The 18,906-nt window shown below is 34.8% G+C and overlaps 1 long non-coding RNA gene across 4 annotated transcripts in view; it reads left to right on the forward strand.

Annotated features, from left to right (window-relative positions):
• Window positions 1-18,906, forward strand: part of LOC132371857 (uncharacterized) — a 183,743-nt gene that overhangs the window by 116,383 nt on the left and 48,454 nt on the right. The window lies entirely within an intron of this gene.

The raw sequence follows: 18,906 nt of genomic DNA on the forward strand, positions 1-18,906 counted from the left end.
AGGACCAGATACACACACACACACACACACACAGAGTCCAATAAATCTGAGTAGATCTGAGTAATATCAGTAGATTACATCAATGTTAGTAACCTGGTTGTAATATTATGCTTTGCAAGACATTACCATGGGGGGAAACTGGATAAAGGGCACACAGGTCTCTCTGTATTATTTCTTACCGCTGCCTATGAACCTACAGTGATCTCGAACTAAAAGGTTTACTTGAGATAAAACTGAAATGCAAAGTGATAAGTGCTAAGATTAAAAAAAAAGCACAAGTTGTTATGGGGGCACATAATAGGGCTATATAATCTAGATTGGTAGGTTAAAGAGATTTAGTAGAATGAAATTAAGCAATTGCAAGTTAAAGAAGTCCAGGAATAAAGATTAGTTTATGCGAACAATGTAGTTTAGTCTAAAACATTATTTCTGAGTATTGTTAGGTAATTTTAAATATTTTCCAGGTGAGAGAAAAGAGATTCTATTGGAGAGGGAGTTAGTCGCCAGTTCTTTAAGGAATGTGTGATTACATTAATGTTTATGGGTCCAAAGTTTAAAAGATATGTGAATCCCTTTAAATCTTGTATCTAGAGACACTAACATGATCTAACAGCAGGGTCGTGAAGGTCATGGATGAGGCTAATCTATGTTGCATGAGCAACATAAACAGGTGCAAAAATTCAAGACAGAGTGCCTGTCACAAACTGAGAACTGGACAAATATGGGTTGAATGTAAAAGGAGACAGTGGTAGTAGAGATGGTAAAGAGGGGAAGCGTAGCCTTGACTATCCTTTGGATATAGATAGTGTAGGAGACAAAGTTATCAAACTCAGGAAGGGATCACTCCAGGGTTACAGGTATGAGTTTTAAGTGTTTAATTGTACCATTTATTTCCACATGAATACAAATAAGTGTCAGCTTGTAACTCCTTTTCTTCTTTCTCCTTCTCCTTTCTTTAATGAAATAGTGTAATCTACCTTGTATTTTACACTGGAAAAATGTGTTGGAAAAATTGAGTGGATGTCAAAGGTTACCAGGGGACAAGATAAGCAATTCCAGTTCTTTTTGTTTATAGCATCTCAAACCATGCTGTGTCCTCCCCAAATAGTAAAATTGTATTACATTTTTATTTCACTTTGGAAAGAGATGCACACTACACTTTTTGTTGCAAATATTCAAATAATATTCTCGTACTGGGAATCAATATTGTAATAATCACCTGGACTATATAAGCAGTGACCCTCAATAATTTGCAGTGCTTTGAAGGCTGCCAAATAGGTGGCAAAAACACTACTTTTAACTTCAAGATAACAGACTGTATTTCTTTTATGATATCCCTGCAGTGGTGAAAATGGAAGTTATTGACTCTGGGAACTCAGCCTACAGTGCTGTTAATCACTGTATTGCTATTAATTGATTTCCTTAAGAGTGAGCCGACCCAGCAGGACACTACTTATTAGACCTCTCTCCCACTTGTAATGCAGTGCTTTTAATACCGCATGCAGAGTTTTCAGAGTGAAATGTTTGGTTTTCTGAACAGAGGTACCTTTGTATGGAACAAATAAGAACCAGTCAGTTTAAGCTATATAGTGATACATTGATCCTTTGAAAGGGAGAGACTTGAATTGTTCTTCTTTCCTCTGTCTGCATTATCACAGGTAAATAATTTGAAACTATGCATTGAAATATTCAGTTCAGTCATGTTTGTATTGCAATATGTGCAGAAACCTCAAGATCTTTTATTATTTTGAAATAATACCTAGGGACCCCACTACTTTGTCCAACATACCTAGAAAAAGCATTTTGTCCAAAAAGGCACCCCAAGTTTCTAGAAACTAGAAGCTAAAAGCTACTTTCTTTTTTTTTTTTTTTTTTCCAAAATCCATAACCGGCAGTGGAGAGCATGAGGTTAGATATTAAACAAAACTAATATTCAGAAGGAAAAATTTATAATCTATATTCAAAATAATAGAACACTATGCTGACATGAATATATTTATGGGTATATTTAAACAATGAACATATGTCTATCTTAACTAGGCAAAATTGGAGGACTATTATCTAATACATTAGAAAGTTTGATTGATTGATCATTTTGCCCTTTTTCTTAATAGACTATTACAGCAGTAGACAAAGGAAGAAATAAAGTGCCCAGCTAATCGATCTGTATCATATTGGAAAGGTCAAAATAGAATTGTACATTACTACTGTCAGAAATATATAAAACATTAACGTTTCCATACCATAGTCTCATCACAAAAATTGTAATGGAGACTGAAAAAGACACAATATTCGTCCATTCTTATGACTAAAATAGCTATTAAGTTGGAAATGGAATGGCATAAATCTAATCTCAGGAGAGGTGCTGACTGGAAGAAAATACTACGGATCCATTCCTTTCTTTTGTAGGATCTTGAGTTCTCACTCAAGCCATCCTATATGTACTCAGATATTTTTTCCACAAGAAACCCTCAAAGTGACATATGTGTACTCATGACTTACAACATCTCTGTTAGAAATAGGCAAAGGCATACATCAAAAGCAAATAATACATTTAGTAAGTAATAAAATATAGAAATAATAAATATAACTATTAAGAAGGTCAATTAAGAAATACATTTTGCATCTTGTTAAATTAATGCAGTATAGGAACTTGAGAAGAATTATACATAAATGTAAATATTCTGTGAATAGCTTCAAGTTTAATAGATTATGATATTTTTAAACATACCTTCTAACCATTACCTATGTAGTTGTGTCACACAGAAACAAATGTGAAAATTACCATATTTACTTTGTATTAAAACAGACTTTGTATTGTATTTTGTGGGATTAAAAAAAATGGTAATATGTGCATAAGGTATACACACGTGTACACATACACCAAACCATAAATCGTATTAATTATTTAATATGCCAATTAGGACAAAACTAGCATAAAAAACAGAGCATAGATTTTTAGAGAGATGAATTTTAAGATGCATTAAAAATGTGAGGCTCTTCTTAGCTTTGAAGACAATTTGTGTTTTTTTTTCTGCCTCCTGGCAGTTCAGCTTAAGTTGAAATTTATACAGCAAACATCTTATCATAATTCCTACCTCTGAAGAAACTCAGTAATGATACTTGCACTGGAGGCTTCACTGTTATTTTAAAACACTCCTACTTTGGAAAAAATTAGATGTTAAACTCAGCATAATTGCTGAAGACACAATATTTATGAAAAAGAAAACTTTCAGAAAAGTTTTTGTTTTGGGGGAAAAAGATTATATTATCAACTTGGCATTAAAAATCAAATGTAAGTCAACAAATATCTGAACACCTATTAAATACAGCACAGTTTGTTATGAAAGACACATAATAAGCAAAAGGGAATCCTCAAGTAGTTTATAATCCAGTACAGACATAATAAAAAGCTGAATATCATAAATACTACAAAAGACATTAAATTATGCAATGAGGGAAGTTTGTGGAAAAAAGGATAATATGGGAAAACTATCAGAAAATGCTATCAGAAATGAGGATATAAATAGGGCTTCACAAGCAGAAATGTCAGAGGAAAAAACTTGAGGTAGATACTCGAAATGAGGAAATAAAAAAGAAACTATGCCAGAAAAAGAGGGGGGGGGGGGCTAGTGTTTGAAGAAACTGTGAGCAATCCAGATACATTAGAAAATAGTTTAAGCACCTAAATAGGTACTGGGATATGACGGCTGAAAGTATGATTGGCTCATATTGTCAATAGGCTGAATATCAAGCTGAATATGCTAGATTTTACTTGATAGGAAATGAAGAAACTGAAACTTTTTGAATAAGTATGTGTATGAATAAGAAAGTTTAATTTAGTAATTGTCTACAGAATGACTTGTGACACTTTTCCAACTCATTTGTTTATTTATTTATCTGTGGAAGTAAATTTTTAATGGCTGGTTAATTATATCACTACATTTTTATTGCAAATAGTACTCATTTAAGCACTTAAAAATGGAAGGTGTACAAAGATTAAATTAAGACACCGTAAATTGACTAAAGATTTGTTTTTTATATAAATAAAGGTCATGACCACACTGTTGACATGTAATACTGTTATAATACAACAATTAAACTTGTGAGTCTACAACAGAAGTCATCTGTAGTTAAGCAAGAAACAAAGTTGAAAAAGACCATGTTAAAACAAAACTACTGGGATTTACAGGTCGGGATTGGAAGTACCAACAAACAGATTCACTCAGCCCCTGAGTATTTCAAGTTTTACAGTACACATTAAAAATGATTTCTTCCATCAACACTATAAATTCAAACTGTCAGATGTTTATGCATTTTGCAAGTTACACTGATTGAATTGCTTACGTGGGAGCGGGGGTCAGAACACCTCCCAATTTGAAGTTTACATCACCCATATGCTAACACAAACACAACTTGTTCCGTTTCCTTCCCTCCTCTCTCCCCCCAACAAAGAAGGCAGGATTTTTTGTTTCTTTTAGGTAATTGTTTTAAAGGATTTGTGATGATTAAGCTGAACGTCTGAAATTCAGTAATATTTAACTCTTAGACAACTAAGAGGTTAAAGATGGAAAATAATTTCTCCTAACACTAAGTTAGAAAATCATTTGCATCATACTGTAAACAAGGAAGCAATGTAAAGCGACAAAAACCTGTCCCCAGTACAAAATTGAAAAAATCTAAATTTCAAATCAGCAGAACTGGTCTACTTCCATGTTGACTATATGCCACAATATAAGTGTGAGCTCCATAAACGCATAGCTAATGTAGGTAGTCTTCCACTGTGGCAAAAGCACAGGATCCAATTCCTGATCGAGCCATCAGTCCTAGACACTGTGTGGCCTGTCCCATGGCTAGGGCAAGTGGAGGTTGCTTTGGCAGATTGTGGGTTTCTAATATTGCACTGTTAAGAGCTGAGCACACAGGAAAAATGACACTTTTCCAACTCTATTTTTCAAAGGCTTTTATGTAGATTACAGAGTACTGACTCCTAAAATTGAGTTTATCACTTTATCCATACACCTCACACGGCACCACCAATGCACTCATTTACAGAGGTTGGTATAGTGTTTGACACCCAAAAGGGAAGCAAAAAATGCTTTCTGAATGACTGAAAGAATAATATGTATAGAGATGACTAAACTAGTTTGAAGACTAATTTTCTAATCAAGTAGAAATTAAGGCATTAAATAGGACACGGCACTGGTAATGAAAACAAAGAATGAGTTTTAAAAAAATCGAAGTTGATTCTAAGGTTTTGATCGGGAGGACTTTAAAGAATGGAGAACAAGTCATCAACCTACAAGTGTTAAAGGCAAAGAGTTTAAAAATAGTGGGGGCACTGGTGTTTGGGGACATGTTAAATTTCAACAGCAAATGAAAGACTGAGGTGAAGTTAGGTAGAATAAAGTCATAATCATAGGACAGGACTTCTAGAAACAGGTAATATCTAGAGGTGAGGTTTTGTCAATACTCAACAATATAGAGATGATTAAAACAATGGAAGTATCAAAGTATAGAAACTATAAAGAGAAATTCAAAGATGTTCACATTTAGAAAGCCTACATTTAAATGAAAAATGGTAAGCAAGGTATATAGAGAAGTGAGACTGCAGAACAAAGTTATTTGGACTGATACGAAAAAGATTCAGACGATGTTGCTGCTGAAAATGGAAACAGTAATATGACTTTTAGCTTCTACTATATGCTAACCACTCTGCCAGTTATTTTTAATGATTTTCAGATTTAATCCCCAGAACATGTGTATGATCTCTATATTATAATTTTTCCTTTTTTTGTTTAAATATAGGGAGAGTGTTGCCCAGAAAGTTTAGAGGAAGGGATGACATCAGAATTCAAAAAAGATTTTTTTTTTGAATTTTTGAATTTTATTTTTTTATACAGCAGGTTATTAGTTATCTATTATACCTATTAGTGTATATATGTCAATCCCAATCTCACAATTCATCCCACCAACACCATGCCCTCCCCACCACTTTCCCCCCTTGATGTCCATACTTTTGTTCTCTACATCTGTGTCTCTATTTCTGCCCTGTAAACTTTTTCATCTCTACCATTTTTCTGGGTTCCACATATACGTGTTAATATATGATATTTGTTTTTCTTTTTCTGACTTACTTCACTCTGTATGACAGTCTCTAGATCCATCCACGTCTCTATAAATGACCTAATTTCATTCCTTTTTATGGCTGAGTAATATTCCATTGTATATACGTACCACTTCTTCTTTATTCATTCATCTGTCGATGGGCATTTAGGTTGCTTCCATGATCTGGCTACTGTAAATAGTGCTGCAATAAACATTGGGGTGCATGTGTCTTTTTGAATTATGGTTTTCTCTGGGTATATGCCCAGTAGTGGGATTGCTGGGTCATATGGTAGTTCTATTTTTAGTTTTTTAAGGAACCTCCATATTGTTCTCCATAGTGGCTGTATCAATTTACATTCCCACCAACAGTGCAAGAGGGTTCCCTTTTCTCCACACCCTCTCCAGCATTTGTTGTTTGTTGATTTTCTGATGATGTCCACTCTAACTGGTGTGAAGTGATACCTCATTGTAGTTTTGATTTGCATTTCTCTAATAATTAGTGATGTTAAGCAGCTTTTCATGTGCTTCTTGGCCATCTGTATGTCTTCTTTGGAGAAATGCCTATTTAGGTCTTCTGTCCATTTTTTGATTGGGTTGTTTGTTTTTTTAATATTGAGCTGCAGGAGCTGTTTATATATTTTGGAGATTAATCCTTTATCTGTTGATTCGTTTGCAAATATTTTCTCCCATTCTGAGGGTTGTCTTTTCGTCTTGTTTATGGTTTCCTTTGCTGTGCAAAAGCTTTGAAGTTTCACTAAGTCCCATTTGTTTATTTTTGTTTTTATTTCCATTACTCTAGGAGGTGGATCAAAAAAGATCTTGCTGTGATTTATGTCAAAGGGTGTTCTTCCTATGTTTTCCTCTAAGAGTTTTATAGTGTCTGGTCTTACACTTAGATCTCAAATCCATTTTGAGTTTATATTTGTGTATGGTGTTAGGGAGTGTTCTAATTTCATTCTTTTATATGTAGCTGTCTAGTTTTCCCAGCACCACTTATTGAAGACACTGTCTTTTCTCTATTGTGTATCCTTGCCTCCTTTGTCATAGATTAGTTGACCATAGGTGTGTGGGTTTATCTCTGGGCTTTCTATCCTGTTCCATTTATCTATATTTCTGGTTTTGTGCCAGTACCATATTGTCTTGAATACTGTAGCTTTGTAGTATAGTCTGAAGTCAGGGAGTCTGATTCCTCCAGCTCCATTTCTTTCCCTCAAGACTGCTTTGGCTATTTGGGGTCTTTTGTGTCTATACAAATTTTAAGATTTTTTATTCTAGTTCTGTAAAAAATGCCAATGGTAATTCGATAGGGATTGCATTGACTCTGTAGATTGCTTTGGGTAGTATAGTCATTTTCACAATATTGATTATTCCAGTCCAAGAACATGGTATATCTCTCCATCTGTTTGTGTCATCTTTGATTTCTTTCATCAGTGTCTTATAGTTTTCTGAGTACAGGTCTTTTACCTCCCTAGGTAGGTTTATTCCTAGGTATTTTATTCTTTATGTTGCAATGGTGAATGGGATTGTTTCCTTAATTTCTCTTTTTGATCTTTCATTGTTAGTGTACAGGAATGCAAGAGATTTCTGTGCATTAACTTTGTATCCTGCAACTTTACCAAATTCCTTGATTAGCTCTAGTAGTTTTCTGGTGGCATCTTGAGGATTCTCTATGTATAGTATCATGTAATCTGCAAACAATGACAGTTTTACCTCTTCTGTTCCAATTCATATTCCTTTTATTTCTTTTTCTTCTTTGATTGTCATGGCTAGGACTTGCAAAACTATGTTGAATAATAGTGGTGAGAGTGGACATCCTTGTCTTGTTCCTGATCTTAGAGGAAATGCTTTCAGTTTTTCACCATTGAGAATGATGTTTGCTGTGGGTTTGTCATATATGGCCTTTATTATGTTGAGGTAGGTTCCCTCTATGCCCACTTTCTGGAGAGCTTTTATCATAAATGAGTGTTGAATTTTGTCAAAAGTTTTTTCTGCATCTATTGAGAAGGTAATATGGTTTTATTCTTCAATTTGTTAATATGGTGTATCACATTGATTGATTTGTATATATTGAAGAATCCTTCATCCCTGAGATAAATCCCACTTGATTATGGTGTATGATCCTTTTAATGTGTTGTTGGATTCTGTTTGCTAGTATTTTGTTGAGGATTTTTGCGTCTATAGTCATCACTGATACTGGTCTGTAATTTTCTTTTTTTTGTAGTATCTTTGTCTGGTTTTGGTATCAGGGTGATGGTGGCCTCATAGAATGAGTTTGGGAGTGTTCCTTCCTCTTCAATTTTTTGGAAGAGTTTGAGAAGGATGGGCATTAGCTCTTCTCTAAATGTTTGATAGAATTCACCTGTGAAGCCATCTGGTCCTGGACTTTTGTTTGTTGGAAGATTTTTAATTATAGTTTCAATTTCATTACTTGTGATTGATCTCTTTATGTTTTCTATTTCTTCCTGGTTCAGTCTTGGAAGGTTATACCTTTCTAAGAATTTGTCCATTTCTTCCAGGTTGTCCATTTTATTGGCACAGAGTTGCTTGCAGTAGGCTCTTATGATGCTTTGTATTTCTGCAGTGTCCTATGTCACTTCTCCTTTTTCACTTCTAATTTTATTGAGTCATCTCCCTCTTTTTCTTGATGAGTCTGGCTAAAGGTTTATCAATTTTGTTTATCTTCTCAAAGAACCAGCTTTAGTTTTATTGATCTTTGCTATTGTTTTGTTTCTAATTCATTTATTTCTGCTCTGATCTTTATGATTTCTTTCCTTCAGCTAACTTTGGGTTTTGTTTGTTCTTCGTTCTCTAGTTCCTTTAGGTGTAAGCTTAGATTGTTTGAGATTTTTCTTGTTTCTTGAGGTAGGCTTGTATTGCTCTAAACTTCCCTCTTAGAACTGCTTTTACTGCATCCCATAGGTTTTGGATCATTGCGTTTTCATTGTAATTTGTCTCTAGGTATTTTCTGATTTCCTCTTTGATTTCTTCAGTGATCTCTTGGTTATTTAGTAATGTATTGTTTAGACTCCATGTGTTTCTGTTTTTTACGTTTTTTTCCCTGTAATTGATTTCTAATCTCATAGCATTGTGCTCGGAAAAGATGCTTGATATGATTTCAGTTTTCTTAAATTTACCACGGCTTGATTTGTGACCCAAAATGTGATCTGTCCTGGAGAATGTTCCGTGTGCACTTGAGAAGAAAGTGTAATCTGCTGTTTCTGGATGGAATGTCTTTTAAATATCACTTAAATCTATCTGGTCTATTATGTCATTTATAGCTTGTGTTTCCTTGTTAATTTTCTGTCTGGAGGATCTGTCCATTGGTGTAAGTGAGGTGTTAAAGTCCCCCACTATTATTGTGTTACTGTCGATTTCCTCTTTTAGAGCTGTTAGCAGTTGCCTTATGTATTGAGGTGCTCCTATGTTGGGTGCATATATATTTATAATTGTTATATTTTCTTCTTGGATTGATCCCTTGATCATTATGTAGTGTCCTTCCTTGTCTCTTGTAACAGTCTTTATTTTAAAGTCTATTTTATCTGATATGAGTATTGCTACTCCAGCTTTCTTTTGATTTCCATTTGCATGGAATATCTTTTTCCATCCCCTCACTTTAAGTCTGTATGTGTCCGTAGGTCTGAAGTGGGTCTCTTGTAGAGAGCATATAGATGGGTCTTGTTTTTGTATCCATTCAGTGAGCCTGTGTCTTTTGGTTGGAGCATTTAATGCATTCAAGTTTAAGGTAATTATCAATATGTATGTTCCTCTTACCATTTTCTTAATTGTTATGGGTTTGCTTTTGTAGGTCATTTTCTTCTCTTGTGTTTCCCACTTAGAGAAGTTCCTTTAGCATTTGTTGTAGAGCTTGTTTGGTGGTGCTGAATTCTCTTAGCTTTTGCTTGTCTGTAAAGATTTTGACTTCTCCATCAAATCTGAATGAGATCCTTGCTGGGTAGAGTAATCTTGGTTGTAGGTTCTTCCCTTTCATCACTTTAAATGTATCATGCCACTCCCTTCTGGCTTGTAGAGTTTCTGCTGAGAAATCAGCTTTTAACCTTATGGGAGTTCCCTTGTATGTTTTTTGTCATTTTTCCCTTGTTGCTTTCAATAATTTTTGTCTTTAATTTTTGTCAATTTGATTACTATGTGTCTTGGTGTGTTTCTCCTTGGTTTTATCCTGCCTGGAACTCTCTGTGCTTCCTGGACTTGGGTGGCTATTTTCTTTCCCTTGTTAGGGAAGTTTTCAACTATAATCTCTTCTAATATTTTCTCGGGTCCTTTCTCTCTCTTTTCTCCTTCTGGGACCCCTATCATGCGAATGTTGTTGCGTTTAATGTTGTCCCTGAGGTCTCTGAGATAGTCCTCATTTCTTTTCATTCTTTTTTCTTTATTCTGTTCCGTGGCAGTGAATTCCACCATTCTGTCTTCCAGGTCACTTATCCGTTCTTCTGCGTCAGTTATTCTGCTATTGATTCCTTCTAGTGTATTTTTCATTTCAGTTATTGTACTGTTCATCTCTGTTTGTTTGTTCTTTAACTTTTCCAGGTGTTTGTTCTTTAATTCTTCTAGGTCTTTGTTAAACATTTCTTGCATCTTCTCGATCTTTGCCTCCATTCTTTTTCTGAGGTCCTGGATCATCTTCACTATCATTATTCTGAATTCTTTTTCTGGAAGGTTGCCTATCTCCACTCATTTAGTTGTTTTTCTGGGGTTTTATCTTGTTCCTTCATCTGGTACACAGCCCTCTGCCTTTTCATTTTGTCTATCTTTCTGTGAATGTCTCAAAAAAGGTATTTTTGCGCTTCAGTACCCTTGATCTTAACCTTAAGAATATTTCCCTTAATAATAAGAAAATCAAAAAAGGAGAACAATTCACGACTATACACCCCAGAATCCATTTTCAATGGGAGTAGGATAAATCTGCAAACCTGTCCCACAGTATTTGCATATATGAGGCAGAAGAATAAATGATGAAAGACTGAGCAGAGAGAAAGGAGTCATACCTAACTGCCTTCAAGTTGGAGTGGGAGTGAAGGAATGGGCAGGCTAATGGAAAAGCCAGCATAACCTTTGGAAAGCTTCAGGATCTGACATACTCGGTACTGTTTGAGTGTGGGTACAGGTGCAAAAAATGAGAGCCTGGTGGAAAGTTGATTAAAAGCAGGGGTGGGGAAAGTCTATATTTTTCCCCAGGCTTTATACCCAATGTAGGTGCACAATGTGGAATGTATTTTGTGCATTAGGTTCATCTCGGACTACCTGACCTTTTGCCTAAGTAGATCCAAAAAAACAGCAGCCAGATTTATTGCACCCAGGCAGGACAGCTGACTGCTTTACAGTAAATTCAATGCACACAGAGCTTCCAATAAATTTTTAGTACCTCATTTGTAAATGTAAATGAGCTGCCAACATTTAAGGATGAATGATTTAGACAAAGCAAGCAAATGGAAAAAAGGAAATGGTGACAATGATGAAAGAAAAAATATATATTAATAATGTCTTCAGAGATACTGGAGAAGTATTAAACAATACTAAAAATCATTTAGAGAAAAAGAAGAGGGGTCTTGGAAATGTAAATATAATAGCTATAAAAATAGAAAAATATTTGGAAGAGAAGTCAAGTCTTATCTCTCAGGAAAATAAAAAGAAGGCAAGATGATGTTCAATAGGGGGAAACAGATTAGAAAATTAGTAGAGAAATTGAAGTAATCAAAAATCTGGCTATGAGAACTTCAACAAAAGGAGAAAAGTGAAACTAAAGGAAAGGAATTTCTGAAACCAATCATTAAAATAAAAATCTCAGAAACAGGTACATGGGTTTTCAGAGAGATAGGGTCCAACAAATGCTTGGTACAGGAAATGAAAAAGACTCTCTTATTAAAACATTTTACCATGAAATTTTAGAACATGGAAAGAGGAAATTTCTAAATGGGGTGTAAGTCCCCAATTTAATGTTATTCACTGCCTTAATATTTGGTAAAATCTGGACTGTCTCAATGGCCTGCTCCCCACCCCACTCTGCTCCTGCAGAGGAGGTTCCCTAGCCAAACAACCCTCCTTATCAAAGAGATCGGGCAGAGTTCTTACCTATCCCTGGGGCTCAGTTCCCTGTCAGCCCAGGGGATTTAGACAAGCCAATCACATCCTCCCCACAGGTGTGAAGCACAGCCCAACCTCTTGGTATTACAAAGCCTGCCTCCCCTGGCCCCTTGCCCTTTACCCAAGTGCACCTCCCTGAAGTACCCTCCTCCTCTGGACAGTAAGTACACGTGACTAATAAAACCCTGTTAATCTCCTCTGCTCAGTGTCGGGGTCATATGTTCAGACATCCCTGTAGCCATAGAGTGTGAGACCCTCCCTCATTAATGGGGTGAATAGGAGACAAACACTAAAATATTTCAAAGAACAGGCAGGTCCAGTACAAAGGATGGTGAATCAGAATGACAGATTCTCAAATGCAGCAGTAGAAACGAGAAGAATTTTGAACAATGTTTTCAAAATTCTGAGGAAAAATCTATTTACAACTTAAAATGCTCCATCCCTTCAGATTACCTAATAAATATCAGAGAAGAATAAGAGTACTTTTAGACGTTCAAAGTATAGAAAATTTGACTCTCCTGTACCTTTTTCAGGAAGCTATCTAAGGATGATTTCTGTCAAAACAAGGAAATAAACCAAGATAGACGAGAACTGTGATCCAGGCAACAGGAGATCTAACACAGCAGAAAGGTGAAAAAAATTCCCAGGATCATGGCAAAAAGGAAGTATCCAATGATAGCTGTATAGTAGGCCTAGAGTACACAGAAGCCATATTTTAGCAGGAGGTCAAATGTCTCCACTAGGCAGGTATTCAGAAAAATAAAATATGCTTGAAAATGAGATAAAGGCTGTGATCATATGAAAAAAATGAGGCATTTTATAGAGCTTTTCTGGGGTGACAGTCATAGGCTGAAAGTAAACCAAGTCAAAAGGGGGCAATTTTTAACTCCAGTAAAAAAAAAAAAAAAAAAAAGAAGTAGAGGAAGTAAATGTAATCAGATGCATTTTCTTGGCTCAGCAGTGAACAATATTTAAAAAGTCATCATGGAAACACAATGTTTTTAAGCAAAAATTGAGGCATAATTATATTGAGAGGAAAATAGAGGGTAAAATTGAGTCAAAAGTATTAAATCTTACGAAGGAAGCTATCAGGTAAGGTTTAATTTGATTAAGCAAGATATAACACTACATTCATATTCTTTTGACCTATGGAGATAATTACCAAATAAAATAGCTAAATATTAAATGTGTTTGCCTCTGAGGTGTAGGACAGGTCTTAAAGTGTCAAGGAATAATATCTAAAAAATAATCATTTCAGGGATAGTTTTTTTTTTTAACCAGTTTTATCTAACAACACATTTATTTCAAATAAATACTAATTTTAAAAAGCAATTTGGCTTATATTTCTGATTATTAAAAATGTGTTCCATAGTCATACCCCCTAACAAGTCACTTGAGGTTTTCTAATATTTTTCTGTTGAAAATACAAGTGTAATTGCTTTCAGTATGATAATTTTTGCTATATTAATTCTGTTTTTTGTTTTTTTTTTTTGCTTCATGTTAGTGCAGTTCATTCCCCTTCAGCTCACATGGTAAATTAATTGGAATCTTCTTAAGAATCATTTTGATACTCTCATTAAGATTACCCATTTGAGATCAAATTACGTTAAAAATAAAATGGTTTCTGAGTTCTAATTTATCTCTAGTTTATGGCAATTGGGAACCTAATTTATCTAATGATGATCATCCTAAAGTGCTAGGCCATGGGTGGTAATGGGTACCTAATCATTTCTTAGAATATTGTATTTCTAAAGATTCTAGTTATATATCAAGATGTAAAAAGTAAGTTGATTCATTTAAAATCTATAGCAAAGTTAAAAAGCTACTCTTACAAAAAGGTTTTTGAATGTCTGCTAATTCACTTTGAGTCTAACTGATATAATGATGTAATGAAAGATCATTTTGGAATTGAGTTTGAATTTCTACATTTGGAAACTAAATATTACCCAGATTGGACCCTGGGACCTAATTTGCATCCAATCTAATATTCAAATCCGTTGTCTTTTGGCTTTTCAAAAATAATCCTTATATTAAATATGTTTTTACTTATCCAAAAAATCATCTTTATATTTGTAAGAACACATATATTGCTGTTTGGTTCTAAAGTTATGGTCACATGAAGATATACATAAAGGTGCATTTAGTATTGTGCTTAAATCCAATATAAATCTTCAGTTTGGCACCATGGTTAAGGAATGAGGGGGTCTATGTATAGCAGCAGCCACAGCAATAACTGTTAGGGAGAATATAAATCATAGGAAACTTCAGAGAGCTATGCCACCTGAGAGTATAATAAAAAGAGGAAAAGGGGAGCAGTTAAACAGGTATACCAAGGGGTATAAAATACCAGTGACATACTTGAGGGTAAAGAATATTTCAAAAATGTATCCCTAAACTAACATCTCATTTTATGCACAAGAAATATCACAATGTTCACATCAAGTATCAATAGAAGATAAATACACATCAAACAATTTCCAAATAAAAAAACAGCCAATTAAAAACAAACACACTGAGAAGGGATAGCAAATAGTGCATGCATTTTATCACTGTATCAAATTGTTCCAAGAGTCATAGGACTGAATGAAATAATTTCAGTGGTTTCTGTAAACTGTATGGCAATTCTCATCACTTCAAATAAGATATGTAGGCAGATAAACTTACTTTTATAAATGTCTAGGTATGCTTTTCTTAAAACATACTCATAAGCCACATAAATCCTCATTTCTCCTTGTGTAGTTTCATCTATACTTAAGGTTTACTAAATTCTAACAAGCTATAGTACAAAATAATTGGCGCTCTGCTGTAACAGATGGAAATAATGTGTACATGGAAGAGAGGTAAAATAAAATTGACAGCTGAAATCTGAAGTTAACATAGGAATTACCATAAAACCTAGCAACTCTAAATCAAGGAAATGGATAGAGGTGATATCCCCTCTATGTTATTACATATATACCTCTGCTATTTGTTAACTAATTGAATAAGGGTATTTGTCATGTTCTTGTCTAAGAACATGAGAGTGTCCAAATGTAAGGAAGAGTAGAAGAAAGTCTCCCTGATGAAGGAAAAAAAACAAACAAGACCTTTTTAACAAAGCATCCAATGCTATATTTAACCAGATAAAAGAAAGTGAAGGGAGGTCACTATCCGGATAACTTACTGATACATCTTGTTATTGGAAATTGATAGTAACACGTATCATTCACGCTGCCTCAATTGGTCCTCTGCTGTGTGTGTGTGTGTGTGTGTGTGTGTGTGTGTGTGTGTGTGTGTGTCGGGGGGGGGGTGTAGGGTGAAGCTTTAGAAAGTTAATTTTGACCTGCACATGTTTATGACTATGACTAACAGATGATTTGTCCTTTCCTTGAAAAAAAAAACTGAGTTCACTATTTCTAAAACTGTAGAACTAACTCAGTTCTCTGCTAGTGCTCATGCCTATACTGGCTGTTATCTCACTGCAGGAAGATGCCAGTTTAGCTGCCTGAAGGGTTGAATAGAGTACCTTGGTTTGTCCTACTGATGCATCAATCACTATCACTCAGAATACAGGGGATAGGAAATTGACAGAAAACACCACAATGGCAAATTGACACATACTTATACTAAACATTTCCCTGTGAAATTAAATGTTAATTTTCTATAGATGGGAAATTGTCTACAAAATAAAAATGTCCTGAATTATCATTCCATGATAATATGGAGTTTATTCATAGTTTAAATTGATGTGGCCTGTAGAGTTTCTGTAAAGTGAATATAACAGGAAAGAATAGTAGTTACATACAGCATGTTACATTTCACAGAGTTGCCTTGTTCATTTCAGCAAAGAGCCTGCAGAAGAAAATTTGTGGAGAGAGAGATGGCAGGACCCTGACAAAAAATGTGTCCACAGACAGGCAAGATTTTGAGCCCAATAACATCCTCAGGCTGATGAGATTAGTTTGCTTTATAACCTACTGCTAGCAAACTAACTTTGACACTCTCAGAGAAGAACACTGGGGAGATGCTGAAAAAAAAGAGAGGAATCTTGTATTATTAATGCAGGTGGGAGAGGAAAAAATACCATTTATTGTAAAGAGAATCTTACCAGACTTATGTTCTTAAAATGTGTAAAAATAATGATTTATTTTTCTAAAAGTATAGAACAGAATCCCAGTGTGCAACTACTAAAAATTACAAGCTAAATTACTTTGTATTGTGTGTTACAAATTTAATAAGCACTTCAGGAGTAAAAATCTGTCTTGATGATGGATTGCACTGAACCAGTAGAGCTAAAGATCTAATGTATCCTTTTTCTTAGTGATTCATGCTATCATCTTGTTGGGGAACTAAACCTGGAAGATTTATCTTATTGCTCAAAAAGGTATACATATTCATACCGCAAAGAGAACTTAAATATGCTTAATTGAAATTTCTAATTTCTCAAATGAGATAATTGTAGCCCATATGGTTGATGCTCATGCCCAATGGCATAGAATAAACCATTAATATGAACCTTCCTACTCTTACGAGCCACTCTGTTCTGCTATATCACACGTTGTCCATGCTTGTGTGAAGCTGAAAAAAGTCTAACTTGATATGTGACCTGGTAATGTTGGATATAAATATTTTAAAATATTGGAGGAAATCTCATGTTTACTTTTATCTATCTGATGCCAGAAACCTTTAAGTTTTTCCAATGCACACAGAAATTGGTAATTTATCAAATATGATACTCCTATTCTCATCCTAGTGATTTTGCTTACATGAAGTGTTTGGGTGAAGAAGATAAGAAGGCCATCATTTCAAAACAGTACAGTAGGGAACTGTGGTGATAAATAGTTTTTCAAAGACATGATGACAGATGCCATTAAAAGGCACAAGCTGTTAAATCTAGAATCTCATATGTGCTTTGTTCTTGATTTCTAAATTTATCCCAGGTTGTTTTCAGAACTTAAAACACAGTCATGGGAGGTTGGTGATTAGAGAAACTATCTGAAGTTTCACAATCAGAACAGCTGGTCCAGAGATGACAGAAGATGATGCTGAGTCTTATGAAGAAAATGCAAAGTAGTAATTGGGGAATGTTTTGGCAAGTAATAAGAGAAACCATCGGAGACTTACTGCAGGTGTCAAATCGCATTTAGGTTATATACGTTTTCCTGACCCAGTGTTTCAATTGGCCCTCTTACATCTAAGTGAAAAAACTGTATGATTATCTGAAAAATATAGAAAGGAATAGAGTTTGATTTCAAAACAGGCATAAAACTAATACATGGAAGGAGTACTGAAAGAACAGGTCACAAGTTCTAAGGGCATAAAATCATCATCATCTTTCACGTAAACTACTACAATCACTTCCTAACTAGTCTCCCTGAATAAATCTTCCTCCCTTGGACTATTCTTTCTAGAGAATACAGGGTGACTATTTTTTTTTTTTTTTTTGACTCAGGTCATCTTATTATTCTACTCCAAATCCCCCCATATTTAGAATAAAATTCAAACTCTTTCCCTTTGCCTAAATAGCTCTATATGTTTGGCTCCTGACTACATCTCTATCAGTCCCTGTTTCTCTCCCATGCTTAGAATACAGTGGACACCTTGCTGTTTATCAAACGTGCCAATTATCAATCCATTTCAAGATCTTTGCCCTGGATGTTTCCTTCATCTGGAATATTCTTCCCCAGATATTTGCATAACTGGCTCTCAGACTTAATTCATGTTCAAATGTCAGCTTGTTGCCACATTATCTGAAACAGAATTTCCAGTGACTTTATATCCTTAGCCTACTTTATTTTTCTTCCTATTACATATCATTACTTGTATTCTGTTATCTGTTTTATTAATTCATTATCTGTCTTTGGTACTTGAATGTAAACTCCACTAGGTCAGATTCTTGTGTGTTTTGTTTATTTTGTATTCTTAGTGCCTAAAACAGTGCCTAGCACACAATGAATACCCCTTTAAGTAAAAATGAATAAAGGTACTTTATATAATATTATTACTAATGTCTTCTCTTGGACTATTACTTATCTTGGTATCCCAACTTTAATTATATTCATTTCCCAGTGTTTGTTGTAGATGTTGTAGAAAGTAATGGATTTCCAGTTGGATCTCAAACATCATCTCAACAAGCAAGATGTATACCACACTAGTCCTCCTTTTCCCCAAAGCTTTCCCCTAAATTTTGTCCAAAACATACTATACCAGCCTTGTTCCCTGATTTGGATGAAATTGTCAACTCTGTCTGGTAGAGCAGAACAACTCTCAACTAGATCGCATCTCTGATTAGATCAGAAATGGGGCTTCATTCTGTTAGCTTATACCCTTCTCAGATTCCAAGAAGCAGGAAACTGTCATAATGCTTAACTTATTTAGAGTGACAAAATCTACTAATACTTACCAATTAAAATAATTATTTCCTTAAGCCAATTTATATTTACAATGCTATCTCAAATTCATTGCATAATCTAAGCAATCTCATACTCAGATTGAAATTGATGAAGTCTATATGGAACTTCTCCTTTAAAAATGTAGCATACTGCAACCATTCTTTCAGATTCAGTGGTTCCTATAGCTTCGGGGGAGGAGGTTAGCCTGAGGCACATGAAATAGACAACTGCCTCTCCCCATGAAGTGTATGCTGTAAGATCTTGATTGGATGTCATATTTTTGTTTTCACATTGTGTTTCTTGAAGGTTTTCTCTTGGGTAAGGAGAA

This window comes from Balaenoptera ricei, chromosome 9 (genome assembly GCF_028023285.1).
Source record: "Balaenoptera ricei isolate mBalRic1 chromosome 9, mBalRic1.hap2, whole genome shotgun sequence".
In the NCBI taxonomy this organism is placed as follows: Eukaryota; Metazoa; Chordata; class Mammalia; order Artiodactyla; family Balaenopteridae; genus Balaenoptera; species Balaenoptera ricei.